Source organism: Tetrao urogallus, assembly GCF_951394365.1.
Source record: "Tetrao urogallus genome assembly, chromosome: 1".
Classification (NCBI taxonomy): domain Eukaryota; kingdom Metazoa; phylum Chordata; class Aves; order Galliformes; family Phasianidae; genus Tetrao; species Tetrao urogallus.
In genome coordinates this window covers 111,428,739-111,445,205 of record NC_136813.1, presented here as the reverse complement: position 1 = coordinate 111,445,205, position 16,467 = coordinate 111,428,739, and positions in this window count along the sequence as shown.

Sequence of the window (16,467 nt, the reverse complement as noted above, 5' to 3'; positions counted from 1 at the left end):
GGAGATTAAGAAGGTAATCAGAGAAACAAAGAAGGAAACAATTCAGTCATCAAAACTCATGAGAGCCAAATTAAAGAAGGGGGTGGGACAGGGTGACAAGAGATAGGGTCTGGCTATATTAGGAAATCTTTGCTGGAGTGAACTAAACCAGCTTGAGGTCAGCTTAGTTTCACTATTAGGGCCCAAGTCAGGGACATAGACTTGGATGTGAGTAGCTCACTGATGTCAGACATAGATATCTCACGTTCGCTGACATACTATTTTCAAATACAAACAATTTCTGGTGCAATCTCAAGGGTAAACTGCAGATAGCTTCCAATCATAGAATCATTAAGGTTGGAAAAGATGACTAATATCATCTAGTCCAATCGTTAACCCATCACCACCATGCCCACTAACCTTGTGCCTCTGTGCTACATTTATACAGTTCTTGAACAGGTCCAGGAACAGCGACTCCACCACTTCTGTGGACAACCTGTTCCAGTGTTTGACCACTCTTTCTGAGAATAATTTTTTCCTAATATCCATCCTGACCTTCACCACTGTAGCTTGAGGCCATCACCTCTTGTCCTACTTAAGAGGCTGATTCCCACCTTGCTACAATCTCCTTTGCCTCATCTGGGAGATGGATTGGCAACAGGGTGGTTTTACAGGTACGATCCCTGTATCAGACACGGCAAAACCAATAAGAAAGATGTCCCTGTGAAAGTGTCATTCTCCATCTGCACAGTCATGGATATATTGATATAAATGGTATTATATGTGGTTACGGTTGTGCCTACACTCTGGGTGTCACACTGCATGCATATGGGGGACTTTCTTAGGAAAAGTTCTGTTGAGAGTTGGTTCATTTACATGAAATATTTGGACAATTATGGAACTCTCTGGACGACCTATCTCAGACCCATTTATTTCCTTGTCTCAACTTGTTTAGAGATGTGTAGTTGTAGACACTGTCCTGTATTTGAGGAATGACTTACAATGCCACTGAGTATTTAAGGTGGAAGACAGGGTCTTCAAGAAAAAGTTTTATTAACTGGAAACTATCCAGTGCAATAAGCAAAAACTTCTGCTTGAGTAAGAAGCTCAGACAAACACCCCAAATAAATACCTTTTTTTCCTAAGATCGTATTTTCCTTGGTCAGAACTTAGCAACAATTCTACAGTTTAAAGCTCTTTGTGCAATGAAAGGCAATGCAACCACATTAGCGATCATGACCACAGTGCAGTGCTGACACACTGGATGTGGGAAGTCCTGTGTATGGACACAGGAACACCATGACCAGCTCATGGAAAATGAGGGGAGCACACCTTCATCTGGGAACCAACAGAAATTGTGAGATATTTGTGTGGTATTGGGTTAGCTGGGTTTTATCTGTTTCCCCTGCTATTCATTTTGCATAGGTTTGTTGGAAAAAGGATTTAGTTTTTTCTCATACTGGATGAACCGTTTCTTTTCTCTATGGAGATGCTATGTGGAAACCTGGTGCTACGGTAGTCAATGAGAACCTAATACCCATCACTGCAGACTGTACTATGTTTAGGAATTCACACTCTTCACTTATTCTCTTAATCTGAAGTAAGTCATTTGGGGTTTACAGACATCAACAGTCAAGATAAGGAGGCATCCAAAAGGTGTTCCACGTTAATGCCGAAGGCTGAAAAGATCCCTTTAGTTGTGGTATAGTCCCTGAGTAATTGCAGTGATTTTAAATAGCTACCTGTCATGTCTATCTGCAAGGGAGCTTACATTTTTAAGGCATGCAGATCTCCCTTTACATTGCATTCTCTCTTTGTGGCAGTCCAGGTATTCACCTATTATTTACCCATAATCTCTCCTACCACTTCCCCACACACCTGTTGCATTTTCATTGCTATGGATTGCTCTGCCTCAGGAACAGCCCTCCAAGTCCTTATCTTCACTAGGTCGGAAGGCTGTGGATGCCCAGCCTGCCTGTCCCCATGCCCCTACCCTGCCATCATTCTTATCCCCAGCCTGAAAGCTGACAGATTAACCTAACGCAGAACAGACTCACTGTGGCGTGCAGTGCTGATAAAAGGCAGCTCTGATGGGCTCTGTCAGGGATCACAGAGAAACAGCCTGGAAGAAATCCCCGGAAAAATTCTGCAAGCACACAGCCCACCTTGCAGACCATGGTGGGTCCCGCTAAGGGTTCGGCCAGCCCCCATGGAGGTTCCCCTGAACTGCTCACCATGAATATCTGAGGTGCCACCCTTCATAACCTGACCCTTGTTCATCATTCCTATTCCTTTTGTCTCATCCTCAGCAGTATCCCAGGGTTTAGACTTGCACACTCTGACTTCCAAGCTTCTTCTTTAAGCGCCTCTCCTGTAGGTTAGTTTGGCTACACATTGCCTGTTTTCAGTATCCCTTTGACACATTCCCCTCCCAAACACTACTTCTTGTATGAAACTGAACACTGTCACCCTCCTGCAGTCTGCTAGCCTGCAAAGAGCTGCTCTTACAGCTCAGTGCCTCTGTGCACATACACCTGGCTTTGTTCTCTTACTAGACTTTGCACACGTGCACTTTCATTGCATTTTATGGAGCAAGAAAGCATTTCTTAGTAACTTTAGAAACCTCATTTTGAAAAGGAATTACAGCAGATACCAATGCCGCAGTGCTCAAGAGCACACAGTTTTCAAGGACAAGGGCTGGATGAGCTTTAAAAGGTTACACAACTCAGTGTTCCTGATCCTTTTTTAATCCAGAGAACAAACTAACCTTTTGGGGCAGAAAAAAAAAAAACAACTATCAAAAATCCGCAGACTCCTTTGTGGAGCGATACCATGTAGCAGCCAGCACATGCAGCCAAATAAAGATCAGGCAAAGCTTTGAAATTCTGTTGTTGTTGTTTTTTTTTTCCTTCCTCCCAGCTGCTTTCATTCACCACCGTTTCATTTGGCTGCATGTGTTAGATATTGCGTGAGGCATGAGTGTGGGGTAACAGACTTGGAGGAGGATGCTGTACTTCACTCACAGACCACCTCCTGAGGTCTCGCAAGCTCCCAGCACCCTCGAGAGCCACGCAACCCCTTCTTGCCATCCCATGGCTCCTTGTGGAAGCAGAATGGCTGTAGTCTTTTCTGTGCAACTGGTGGGTTCCAGTTGGACACAGCCCACCTCATGACTTGTGGCCCTACTACTTCGGACCAGCCCTGCTTACTGTTTCCAGATCTTTGATCCTGTCTGTTGGTCAGTGTCACTCTGGGCCCCATTCTGCCTCTGCTTCTTAGGCAAAGGTGCTCTGAGTGCCCGCCGATATAGAGGCAGTGTAACATGAGAAATGTGTGAGGCCCTTTCTTCTCCTGGCCTCCCCTCATAAATCAGCTCTTACAGCAGCACCTGAAGTCATTCTGGCAAGCTCAAAACATGCATTAAGAAGCTTAAGTAGTGAGGCTGGGCAGATGGAATGGCTTCCACAGGTTTTCTGTTCCACACAGCCCTGCAGGCTGCTTGGCCAGGGTCATTGAGTGGTAGGTCTCTGAGTACTTATGAAGGGTGGGCATTAAGCCACCCATGTCTCTTGCAGGAGCTTCAATAACAGTGGATCCCCCTCTCACCTGCGTGGCTTGTGCAGCTCCTTGCCTGTTTCTCTTGGCCACCCAGCACAGAGGAGGGGTTACAGCATGTCTCCAAGACACGAGAAATGTGCCAGTGCCATGTTAGGGATACCTATGGCCCAGTAAAACATAGCAAAAGACAGCCCTGAGGTAGCCAGCATCTCCTTATACTGCTGCCTCAGGTGTGTGTCTCTAGGATGTGGAATATCACATTTTCTCATCTGGTGCCAAATCCTTCCTCCTAAGGTGCCTCTAAGCCAACAGCCAGCCCCCAGCCTGTGACACCTCCTGAATGCCCACTCACTGCTGCTCGAAAGGCAACAACCTTTCTGTGGGCAAGTGGCTGGGCTTCCTGCAGAGAAGCATGAGATTAGTATCAAACAATGCCTGCCCAGTTTTGTTCTTGCTACTCCCATTTCAACCACTGGAAAAATAAATACTTTTCTACCCAAGAGGTATTGATGTCAAAGCCTTTTTTTTAAACACCCTTACAAAGGGTTAATATATTGGGAAAACCCGGAGGCTACCTGTTCTGATAGACAGATCTGGCCAGTGTGATTTGCTGGGCTGGGATTTCCTAAGGACCCCGATGCAGCTGAATTTCCTCATTGAAACTCAGTGGGAAATGAGGAGGGGGCTCTCCCCTTTCTCGCACACTCGGAGAAGCACTCCTCAGACATCTCTCTCTTCTGCTTGTCACTCTTTGCCCTGTTTGTTTTTTTTTTGCACTTCTCACAGCCCAGACAAGGCAAACAGTCTATTGTTGGTGTGCATCTCTTTCACTGTAAGCTTTGTTTATGTCTTAGCGCAGTGATGCAATATTTGGGTTGAACGCTTCAAGGGGAAATGTTTATAGAACTAAAAAAATATTTCCATTTGATTTGTTTATAGGAAGTTTTTTCTTGTGGTCTTTGGTTTTGAAAAGGCCTTTGCATGTTTTCTTTTCCAACCCCCCTACTCCCCCGATTACTCCTTCGCAGATCTGAAGTCTGGAGCCAAATTCAGCCATGATAACACCATGACTGACTCTTTAAGTATTTCCACCACACTCAGCACTGTGCCATTGGCATATTGTCCTCCTGGCTCTCCAGCCCTTCTCAACATTGCCATCACCCTATGTGCCGATGTTCCCCAAGCATACTGCAAAATGGGGGCCTCCAGCCCTGGACTCTGCAGCAACTCTTTGCTCCTGAATTGTCCCTGCCCAGGGCCAGTCCCTAGGCATGGCAAGCGACACCCCAAGGGAGCATTGGAAGAGTTAAATGGGAACGTCACTGGGAAGGGAAAACAAAAGAGTAATAGGAAAGGCATCTTTGTGTGACTGAAGGCTTAACCGAAACCAGGCCTTCTTCCTCCATCTCAGTCGGGAGCACAGGGGATGCGTGCAGCCAGAGGGTGAGCCTGCTCTGCACACAGTGAGGCATGATCCTGCTCTGCGCATCCCCTGCTGCCATCTCACCAACTTGTCATATGCATCTTTGCTGGCAGGGAAACAACAGAGCATACTGGCTGTACAACCATATCCCGAACTCCTTGAACCAACAAATATCAGCCCCCTGTGCTTCCCCCTACGTGGCCCCATACCTCTGTCACCACCGTTTCGGCTGACAGCCCCTGAGCCCAGGTGCAGATCACTTTCCATGAGCTCACCAACCAGCAGGGCTCCGTTTGGCAGCAACCAGCCTAGGAAAAATTGCTCTGAGGTATGTGTTCAGCTACCTCCAGCTGCTGCCTGCACAGGAATAACATGAGATCACTGTCTCAGAGGACGCCTTGGCTTCCCAGCCCCTGGCCATCAGCAGGTGGCCCTGGAAGGGGAAAAGCCTATGAGCTATGGCATGGGCTATCTGGCGCCCGGGCGATGGGATCGCACCCAGGTGAGTAAATAGAATCCAGGCCCCTCGCCTTGCAGGCTAGCAGCTCTGCAGCATGAGAGAGTGAACAGTGTTTGGTTTCCCCCCTGCTCGACACGCGCCATTTCAGAAAACAGAGTGCCCTTTCTGAGAGCGTGACAGCTCCACTGTAAGTACACTTGCCCTGTCCCTTCAGCTTAGGGCTGAGGCAGTCCAAAAGCCACAGCCTCCTGTGTGTCCATCTACTCGAAGAAAGATGGTGAGGAACAGGACTGGCCTTTGCCTCTGCTGAGAGCAATACCAGGGATTTCTTCAAAGTTATGTACAAGGCTGGAGGAAGGATACTGACACCAATACACTTTGTAGACATGAACTGCTATCTGTGGCTTTTGGGACTACAACATACCTATGGACCATCATGATCAATGTGCTGTCTGTCTTGGCTCCTCGAGTGTAATAGAGACACACAGCATCATGCTGTGGGATTTTAGTACACTGAGAGCCAGGTGAAGCAGAGCACTACAGGAAGATGAGGACAAGTTAGGACAAAGTGCACTTACAGGTGTGAGGGAAAGCTAAGAGAATCCTCACTCATAGACTGTGTCAGACTGCTCACCTCTGTGCTGTCTCGGCCTCTTCTTGGACCTCATAACCTCATACTCCTGGAAGGACAGGTCTGTGAGGCACACCAGCCTGGTACAGCAGCTGAGCTCCATGCTTATGGCCACTGTACATCTGGTTGTGTGCTGCTGTCAGTTGCTAGATGGTGGTTCCTAAGAGGGGTAGAACTAGTTTATTTCTTCTGTTTGGCATCTATATCCATTCCTTCTTATTTCTCTCTTCTTCTCCCAACTCATAACCCCCTCCCCCAAAAGCCAAGCTAATGCCTTCCAGATGAGGTGCTAGAAGCTGCTAATTGCGCCCGGATCCGTCCTGATCTGTGCTTCAGTCAGCGAGGCACCTCGCTAATGGATCTGAGACTTGGCAGTGGGCCTGGGACCCGTGTCAAAGGAAATAGATGAGAGAGAAAGAGAGCAGAGCATTAGAGGGAGAGCTGAGAGACCCAGAAAGGAAAACAATCGCTCCTCCTCACAGTGAGGGGCTGAATCCTGATAAGGGTCTGCGGTTCTCCTCAGGCGAGGGGGTTGCAGCAGAGCCGAGCTGCCTTCTCCTTGAGGAAACACACTGCCTGCCCTGGCTGCTGTCTGTCCACTCTGGGGATGACATCTGTCTGTGGAGGCGGAGATGCTGCACACCAGGCTGGAGATGCTGGAGCACCTGGGGGCCCTGGGGATGAAGACCTTCGTATCAATTATGTACCTTAAGTGTTTCTTCTTCAGTGGCTTCTCAGGAAATACCTGAGGTGCAGCCTAGTTTCTGGATGCGCAGGCAACACAACGCAAAGAGATTTGAGTAAAGTGCACAAGCACACGGGAGTAGGATAGGGCCTCTCCTGCAGGTCCCTGGTGGCGCTCCATAGCACGTTCCTGCAGAGGAAGTGCTAAGGCTGATGACACTGGGACTTTTCTTTCTCAGGAATTCCTCAAAATGTCTGCCATCTCTGCTTTGTCTGGCCAGAGAATCTGAAGGCTGCAGCCTCCCCGGACCTCCATTTCTGCATCACAGCCAGGGGGCTGGGGAAAGTTTGTTACTAAGTCTTTAGAAGTTAACTTGAGAATGGCATGAAGCAGCATCTTTTCTGTGTGCTGCAGGGTCCAGGAGACCACGCTGTTTTTTCTCCAACACGAGATTCCCCTTCAACGCTAAGCCCAGTGTCTTACCTAAAGCATTTATAAAAGGGAGTTTATTACACTCACTTTACAGGTGGAGAAAATGAGGATCAGAAGCAAAGTAACACTGTGTAGGGCTTTCCATGGGACAGGACTTGTAGTTCTCAGCTAGTGGCTACCTTCACTGCTAGAAGTGTTGAAACCAGAAGAGCCATGAAGACATTGGAGAAGGAATTAAGGTTCAAGGGCAGAACTATACCAGATCAGAAACTACCTGCTGAGGACAGAGAAGGTGCTTAAACCCACACTGGTGATCTGGAGGGATGAGCTCTTGGTCTTAATGAGTTCTCTTCACTGCAAAAAAGCAAACCTACATGAAAGGAAACAATCAGTGTGCAGCTCCCAGGAGGGCCCTGGAGATGCAGTAAGGCATCTGGTAATGAACTTGATAATCCTGGGAACGACTCTCTGGGTGGAGGAGATGTGCCAGGCTGAACATGGAAACAGGACAACCAGAAGCAACCAACTGCAATGAGAACCCAATGAGTTGGTTGGAACCAGTAAGGAACCATGCTAAATTCCATTTGGCTGTGAGTCCCATTTTCATCAACTTTGCAATTCTTGGCAAAGATCAGAGGGAGTTTCCACGAGACTGTGATTCATTTGGTGAAATCTGATCTTGGCCAGCAGGGAAGGGAAGCAGTCAGACAGACAGACTGACAGAGACACCGCGCAATATGAGCAGAGGCATGGCTGTCAGGCCTCTGCAGAAGGGGCAGAAAGAGACCTGTTCTGTCTGATAGGGATCTCAGTGGGCAATCTGCTGGGGGAAGAGGTAAGGCAGTAGAAGAGCAAATAATTTATAGACATTGTGTATGTTTGTATGTGTCTACAGGCTGATTAGCTCATGTCTCCAAAGCATTTGGAGATGGAAACCAGTTAATTATCATTATTAATTTTTCCCCTTTTGCGGTCCTGGTTATTTTTGGAGATCATTTTAAAAACAATGCACCACCCAGGTGCTGGCTGCCCCAAAGCCTGCTAGAATTCTCAACGTGTCTTTTTCTTCCCTTACACAAAGGACAAAACCCAACAAGAATGATTCCCGCTTCTTGAAACAAGGACAAATCAAAGAAAAAAAAATGTCAGGGAAAAATAACTTATCCCCAATGGCGTGACTGCATCATATGACATATGTCTGCTTCTCTGCCTGTAGGAGACAAAGACAAGGTGGCTGCCCATCTCTGCACTTGCCGTGATACCGGGACGCTGTCAGATGGATACCGGGATACACCAAAAACAAAAGCAAAATGACCATACAGCACAAAGAAGTCCTAGATTTAGTTCCTTTCCGATGTGACACCAGCCAGAATACACCGAGGGAAATGCTAGCACGCTTCCCGAGACTGTTTCTAAACAGTGGAATTTCAGGCTTCTCTGCACAATAAGACATGCTTTTTCCAAGGCTACTCACAGAAAAATTTGGTTTTAAACTTCATGTGCCACTTAATTCCCATTTCCTGGATTCAAGTCAGCTTGGTGATGTGTGAACTTTTCTCCTATCGTTTGTGACCTGGTCACTTGGAGAACAAAGGAAGGAGCTGTGAAGCTCATTGATGTGAATGAGGGTGCTTTGGGATCGAGGACTTGGGGACTGACTATGCTCTTGCTTGTGCAGCCATTGGCAGTGGCATCAGGCAGTCTCTTCCTCCATGATCACCTGAGCCTGGGTTTTCTTGTCTCCAGCCCCATAGCCACCAGCCTCTCCTGTCTGGCTGTGTCCCACGTCCCAGGTACTTACTTCAGCCCTTAGCCACCTATTTTGGGGTACCTGGGCCCTTTTCAGTACTCTCCTGGAAAAAGTATGTGCTGCAGGACTGGGGCTTCCTAGGCAACTCAGTTGGAGCTCCTGCAAAATGCTGGGAAAGGTCTGGCTGTGGAGCCATCTCTTTCTTTTCACTCCTTGTTGTGTCTTGCTGCCCTAAGCCAGAGCACTCCCTGGACAGCCAGGTGTGATATTGCAGCCCCAGAACTGAAGATCCAGCAGTATTTCAGTGCTGTGCCAAGGCATTAAGCACTGGGAAACTAGACTACGTGCACCACATTAAAATAAAAGGGATAGCTGAAGACTTCCAGACCATGACAGGTTTGATCTGGCTTGTTTATTTTTTGGCAGGAGGGACCAAAAGAGGCCAGGGTAGGAACTGAGCATGTGTTACATGTGCTGGAGAAAGCACGTCTCCTCCAAGTCAGCTGTCTTCTGTCTGCTTTCACATGTGTCTGTTCAGTCCCACTATGGTGCTGCACTTTGCCTGGTGGGTTGAATGAAGAAACATCTGCACCAGGTCCATTGCAATGTGATTTATGAATCCTCTCTGAGGTCTCATCTTATCCTCCTCCTCTTCCTTTCAGGGACTTGGGGATTTTGTAGTTTTGGGGGTTGTTTTGTTTTTTAAAGAGCACTTCAATTGCATAGAAGGCAGAACCCCTTGATTTACTGTGCTTTGGTTTCAGAAACAAAAGACTTCAGGGGGAAAAAAGAAGCCATTCAGGTCTTTTAGCAGTTCTTTCCTCTTATACCTCAGCCTCCCTGTGCAGATAGAAAACATGCCATTGTGCAAAACCTGTATTGGTGTAGCACTGGGAAGAACCCGATTCAGCCTGCGCCACCAATGATTGCTTAGAGAGGCCTGTTTTCTCAAGTGTGAAGTGAATCCTTCAAAAACTCAGATCTCTGTGCTGCACTGCTTCTATGCAGCAGGGTATTTGCTGAGATCTTGCATCCCTCAAAGTCACAATATAGGATTTTGACAACACACTCAAGCAGTGGTGTTACCAATGTACAAAACAGTGAATGAATGTCACGGGCAGCTATCAGTATGGGCAGCCTTCTGTAACCCATCGCTTCTAACATTGCAGAAAGCATGCAGAACAAGGGTTGCCTTTCAACACCTCTCTCGCAGCATCACATCACTGTTGTTTCTGAATTACCATCGTCGCGGTGAAAAATCTGCACAAATTCACAGTTCTCGGGACATCTGGTCAGAAAAGTCCACTGCAGGCCAGAAGATACGTAAGGCAAAAGCTTGATATCTTTATGTCACTCATGTAACAAGGGGAGGACACAATGAGAGCAAGTGACAGGCACCCAGAGGCAGGCTCTGCCCCGAGGACTGCAAGGACTCTGCCCCAAGCCTGTGCATATCTCCCTTCCAGCTGGTCTCTGCTCCTAACTCCAATTCCTGAACTAGAATTGCAGTGCATTTCCACAGCGGCGGATCTAAAGGGCATGGTACTAGTAGGGCACCCTGGGTGGAAAGGATGAGCTACAGAGCAATAAAGTAATGAGGAGCATGGTTGTATCCCTACACATTGTTTGTTTGGGGAGTGTTTTTTGTTTGTTTGCTTGTTTTCCTGAAGCCTAGGTTTGTCTTAACAGAAAAGTACATCTATTTGTTTCTTTCTGCTGCAACATATCCAAGTTTAAAGTCTGTCATCTCCACTCAAGACACCTTTCACAAGAGAAAAAATGGAGTGTTATAGAAGAGGGAGAGAGTCAGATACCTCTTAAGTTAGAGAAAAAGCACACACTCACGTACATAGTTTTATTTGAGTCTCTCAATATCCTGTTGACAGGAACTCAGAGTGTCCAGGAAAGCATCACGGGAAAAATGCATGTGGATGTCTTGCTCTGTAAGAACACCGCCAGATAAACAAAACCTTCTGCTAAAGCTATCCCGTGATACAGCTCAGAGTGCCTCACTGCGCTGGGAAATCAGAGATCCAGCTTTAACAGCGCTACCAAATGAGTCAAAACCTCAGGAGTAACTTTATACCTACAGTTCTGCAAGCAAGTATTGCATGTGTTACAGGAAGCAACAATAGCTTCAGAGCTGAGCGGGGCAGCTGACTCTGTAGCAGAACCAAGAAACCACTCCAAGTTAGAGTTGCATCCCACACAGCACTAGGGGGTTGAAAGCTGACTCCACTGGGAAAAGCAGTCTATGCTTATGAAAAGCCCCATGTTGGACCTTCTGGCTGCTGTGGCACCAGCAGAAACCACAGCGCTACTCAGAACTCTTCCCAGGGCACAGGCTGTGCAGAAGGGTCTACTGTTCCCATCCATGTGAGGAAGAGAATGGAGAAGACGCAAACCAAGGGTAGCTGGATGGTCATGGAGGAGAGTGCCTATCACAGGATAGGAGACTGTTGATTTATTTTGCCCAGCAAAACTCAGGCTGAGAATGGATATGATTGTTCTTGGTAAACACATCAGAGGGATGAGAACCAGGGAGGGAGCAGAGCTATTTAAGCCTTGGAACAATGTTGGCAGCAGAACAAGTGGGCATTCTCTAGCCAGGAATAAATTGAGACTGGAAATAAGAAGAATGGTTCAAGCCTCAGAGCTGTCAAGCTCTGGAATAGCCTACTAATTGGGGTAGTGGGTGAAATCTTAAAACTTATTAGGATTGTTTGGAGCTTCATATTTGCAAGAAAGATTGCATTATGTGATTGCTGACAATCGCAAGGGACGAGATGTGGTAAAACAGGAGATCCCTTCCAGCACTACATCCCTACTGCGAAGCACTCAGGATTGATTTCTTTCTCATGTGTTCATGCTAAGGCAGGAGAGCTGCAGGATTCCTTGCCATCTAGCCCTTCAGGGAAGCTGTTCACAAGCCAGCTGCAAGCCAGAGGACAAGGAGGACACTTTCTCAGATGGCTGAAGATGATATGACAGTTCCTTCTAACAAGCTGTGAAGAGAAACGTGTCTCTTGTCCCAAGAGGAGCATTGCAGACACTGCACGAGGCCACAGTCAGTCAGAAAGATAAAAACAAGCAGCAGAGACGAATGGCTGGAATTCCAGAGAAGACCAAGTGCAGGCATTTTTTCATAGGACAGCATGTGATTTCATGTCCCCTTTGTCTCCTCAAAGACAGCAGAGGTTGAAAAATGGCCTAAAAAAGAAAATGTGCATGTCCATTTCTGCCATTTGAGGTTGTGGCAGATCCAACACCAGGACCACTTCACCTGTTAAAGCCCAGAATCAGTCCTAGCAAAATGTGGTTTTATGCAGTCATTCACCTCCGTCTCTCTGCAAGAAGAAGCACACCCACCCTGGTTATTAGCCAGCCAAAACCATGTCCTCCTTTTTTACCACTCTGCTCATTTCAGCATCTTCTAATGGAAACAGAACTGTACAGATTTTGATGATCTCACTAGGGACTCAGAAGTGAAAACCAGAGTGTTCACGTTTGCTCCCCTTAGCTTCCCACCATGGGTAACCAGGCCACTTTAACTCCTGGGCTCATTTAATTGCACCCAAGAAGATGGAGAGGGATGGTGGGGGAAAACAGTAGCCTTTGTCATCCATGTAGATCCTACCTGAGGCAGTGGCTGGGGGGGATGAAAAGATGAGAAGTAACTCCTTGGGCACTTTAGGGAGGGAATAAATGTTCCAGCTGTTTGATAACTCACAGGCACTCCACACAGGAGTGATAAGATCAAGCTCTAAATTCCATTTCTTTAGTTCACTGCACTTACACTCCCCCTTCTCCTTAGGAACCGAGAGAAAGGAAAACCAATAATAAAATATTTCAAATGAGAGAGAGAGAGAAAGAATTCTCCGTGATTGAGAACAGTTAATGGAAACCAGCTGCTGGAGTGAGACCAAAAGCCGGTCCTGCTGGGGTTTTGTTGACAGGGTCACTTTTCACAGGTACCTGCTGAGGAAGAGGGAGGGATGCTCAAGAGATGGTGCAAAGGAGGAGGAGGAGGAGGAGGAGGAATTTACAGGAATTACTGTTTCTACACTGTTTTACCTTAGTGCAACCCCAGCTCCCCCCTCTCTTCCAAGAAGCACCTCTTGGAGAAGAGTCACAGTGGGATGCAGCAGGAGTACGCATGGTATGAGTATGTGGGTGGCTCTATCTGTGCAAAAGGGGTGGGTGGGAGAAAGGAAAGAGGGGCCTGAAATTTCAGCACATGAAACAAAAGCTAAGGCTGGCCTTGCACTCCCCTTCCCATTCTTCCTCACAGCCAGACAGCCACAATTAAGATGTAATTGATACACTGAGAGCTGCTCCTGTGCCTGCCTGTCCAACACTGGTACTGCCCCGGTGCAAAAGAGCTATGTATGCCCAGTGTGGGATGGACATCACCCTGCCCCCTGCCCACCCTTGAGGTCCTGCTCTTTTGGGGATGCATGTAGCCGTGTCCTTGCCATTCTTGCCCATGCTCAGCTCACAGGTTGGAGACCAACATTGTAACTGATAGAGAACCCCTGTAATGAACAGGGACACCTACAGCTAAATCAGATTGCTCAGAAACCCGTCCAGCCTGACCTTGAATGTCTCCAGGGATGGCATCCACCACATGAAAACAGATGTTGGGATCTTTGTGTTGGGTGATGTATTGTGGCATAGATATTGGTATGGAAACCGTGTGCTTCATTGGCTATCTAGCAATTCAGAGACAGTTGCTTCTTCCCTTTCTTTTTTATATGAAACTCACCTTTCAACTAGAAGAGGTAGCTCATATTGACAGTGTTTTTGCCCAGGTTTTCCTTATCTTTGTCCCTGATTTCTGCTTACAGTCTGTAATAAAATTTTATCTCTACATGGTTTCCTCAAAACCCATGAGTCAGTATTTCCCAATTCCCCTATTGATTAGTTCATCCTAACCACCACTATATATACACACCTAGATATATTCCAAACCAGTAGGGGCTATGGTGCAAACTTCTAAGCAGCAAGGATTGGTGCAGTAGAAAGTCCTACAGATCCAGCTGTCAGCAGTGGAGTTTCAGCAGCACTAATGAGGTGGTAGGGGAGGCAATGCACGTCCATCATAGGTGAAGCTGTTGTGTGAATTGCAAAATCTCAGCACAGCACTGGCTGTATCTGCAGTCTGGTGGCAGTGGCAGCTGTCACAAAGTGTAGGTGATGAAGCAGCAATGGTTTGAAGGTTGGACTAGATGACCTAGTGGTTGGCGACCCTGCACATAGCAGGGCGGGTTGAAACTAGATGATCATTGTGGTCCTTTTCAACCCAAGGCCAGACTATGATTCTACGATTCTATGACGTTAGCGGTCTTTTCAAACTTTAATTATTCTGTGATTCTGTGATTCTATGAAGCTTGGGGGAGGACAAGTCTGAGTAGCCTGAGGCCAAGGAGGAAGGACACACCAGTAAGAGGTGACACAGGTATGATTTCCCATTCAATGTCCATCAGAAGATGGTAAACCATCACTGAAACAGCTCACTAGCAGCCTAACATTTCCTCGTGTTGCTCGCAAAGTGCAGAGAGCTCTCTGCAGAGTGAGGCCCACCAAGGGGGAGGCATGTGGCTGGATGTTCAGAAAGCAGCCCCTCAGCCCCTCCAGCAGCCCCTTGCTCTCACAAACATGTCCCTCTGTTTTGTTGGGTTCACCGTGCTCACTACACCACAGAGGCAGGTGCTGCTCTCTGTTTACAAAGTATGAATGAATAATTCTCACTACATGGATTGTGGTGGGACTGTTGGAAACAGCCATGCAAGCTTGGCCTCAGCAGGAGGCTTGGGGCAGAGCGGGTAGGCTGGGATCCTGTCACATTCAGGCCATCTCTTTGCATGTCAGCTGTCTTACTGTAGATCAGCTCCTCCTGCACTGAGTCCTCCCTATTATCCTCCCACCCCAGCTTCCTTCTCTGTCAGTCAGGATTCCTACGTGGGTTTCCAGGCTTTCTCTCCGCCTCGTCTCTCCTTTTCCTGCCTTGCTTTGATGTTAATTGTCTGCAGGGTTGGAGCCCTCCTTGGATGATTAAGTCCAAGAGTCCTCCCCGGTTTTGTTGGCCCATGAATGGGGGCCTCTCCAGTGCTCAGTGGAGTGCGGGCTCCTCGCCCCTCCTCCTTCCCAGCCAGGCTGATGGATTAATCCCGCTGTGTGGAGGAGTGGAGGAGAGAGGGGTGGGAGGGAACCGAAAACACGGGAATGGAGAAGGAGGAAGAGAGCAGGCAGGAGGGCAAGATGGGGGCAGCATCTACAGTGAACATTCAGCCACTTTGTCTAAAATAACGGCCTGCGCTGGAGCTCCTCACCTTTTCAGCAGTGGCACAGCACTGAGCCAGGCAGGACCCGTCTTCCTGCCACTGTTGTTGCATGGGGTATCTGCAATGCTCTTTGTACAAAGATAGGCCTCCTGCTTCTTTATTATTTGTATTTTTTGAAATTAGTTCTTTCATTCAGAGGTGAGATTGGAATGGCTGGGGCAAAAACAGCTCTGGCAGCATGGGCTGGCTGAGCAGACTGCCAGCTGTGCCAGACTTGCTCTTTGCTTCACCAGGGACATCCCAGGCACAAAACATCACTCACACACCAGGGCCCCTCGGTACTTACTGCTGACTTACCTAGAGATGCCTCCACACCTTTTCAACAGGCACCAGGAGGCTAAGGGAACCATTTTTGGGGAAGCCCCATTGGTCCTGCAGTTCCAGCTCCCTGCTCTATCTTCCATACTGGTGTGGGCTGAGCCCCACAGCACCGGCCCCCTCCCTGGCCGCCTTCATATCCAATGCAGAAATGCAGGAAATGAAAAGCCTCTCCCCAAGGAGCCTTGTGCAATTTTTCCAGCCTCTCCCTCCTCCCCTGCTTCCCGTTCACCCCCCTTTCCCCGGCCCCATCTTTCTCTCACTGGTCACACAGAGGAGTCGATGATGTTGGCACAGTGCAGCCGGCTCCCTGGCACGCTCACCCGGTCATCCTGCCAGGCTTTTCAGGGCTCACTCTCGCTTTCCAGAGGCTGGAAGTGCAGAGCAAGAGACAAGCTCCCTTGGCAGCCTCACTGTTTCCAAACATTGAAAGGCAGAGAGAAAAGTCGGCTGCTCCCAGCTCACCAAAGCCACCACCGGCATGGATGCTGGCCAAGGTGTCCTAACAATAACTGTGGTCCTACTGGACACATGTGCTCCTTGGGGACAAAGGGGGACTGTGCACTTGGGGCAACAGGGACTGAGCAGAGAAGGGAAAAAAATGGGGCTTTTTTCTCCATTGCTCTTCTCGGCAAATACAGGAGCCTATGTTGTTCCCAAGGTGCAAGACAAAAGTGATCACGCACAGCTCTATTTCTTCGTTCCATGTGTGATTTTGGAGAAGCAACTCAGTTGCCCGGAGCCAAGCTCTCTTCCACCTCCACCTTCACCTCCAACTCCATGCATGAGCTCGTCTGCAGTCTCTTCAGCAGGATGTGTGCTGGGACACGCCAGGACTTCCCATCTCCCTTTGTCCACTGCTGGTACAGACAGCAAAAGTAACTTCT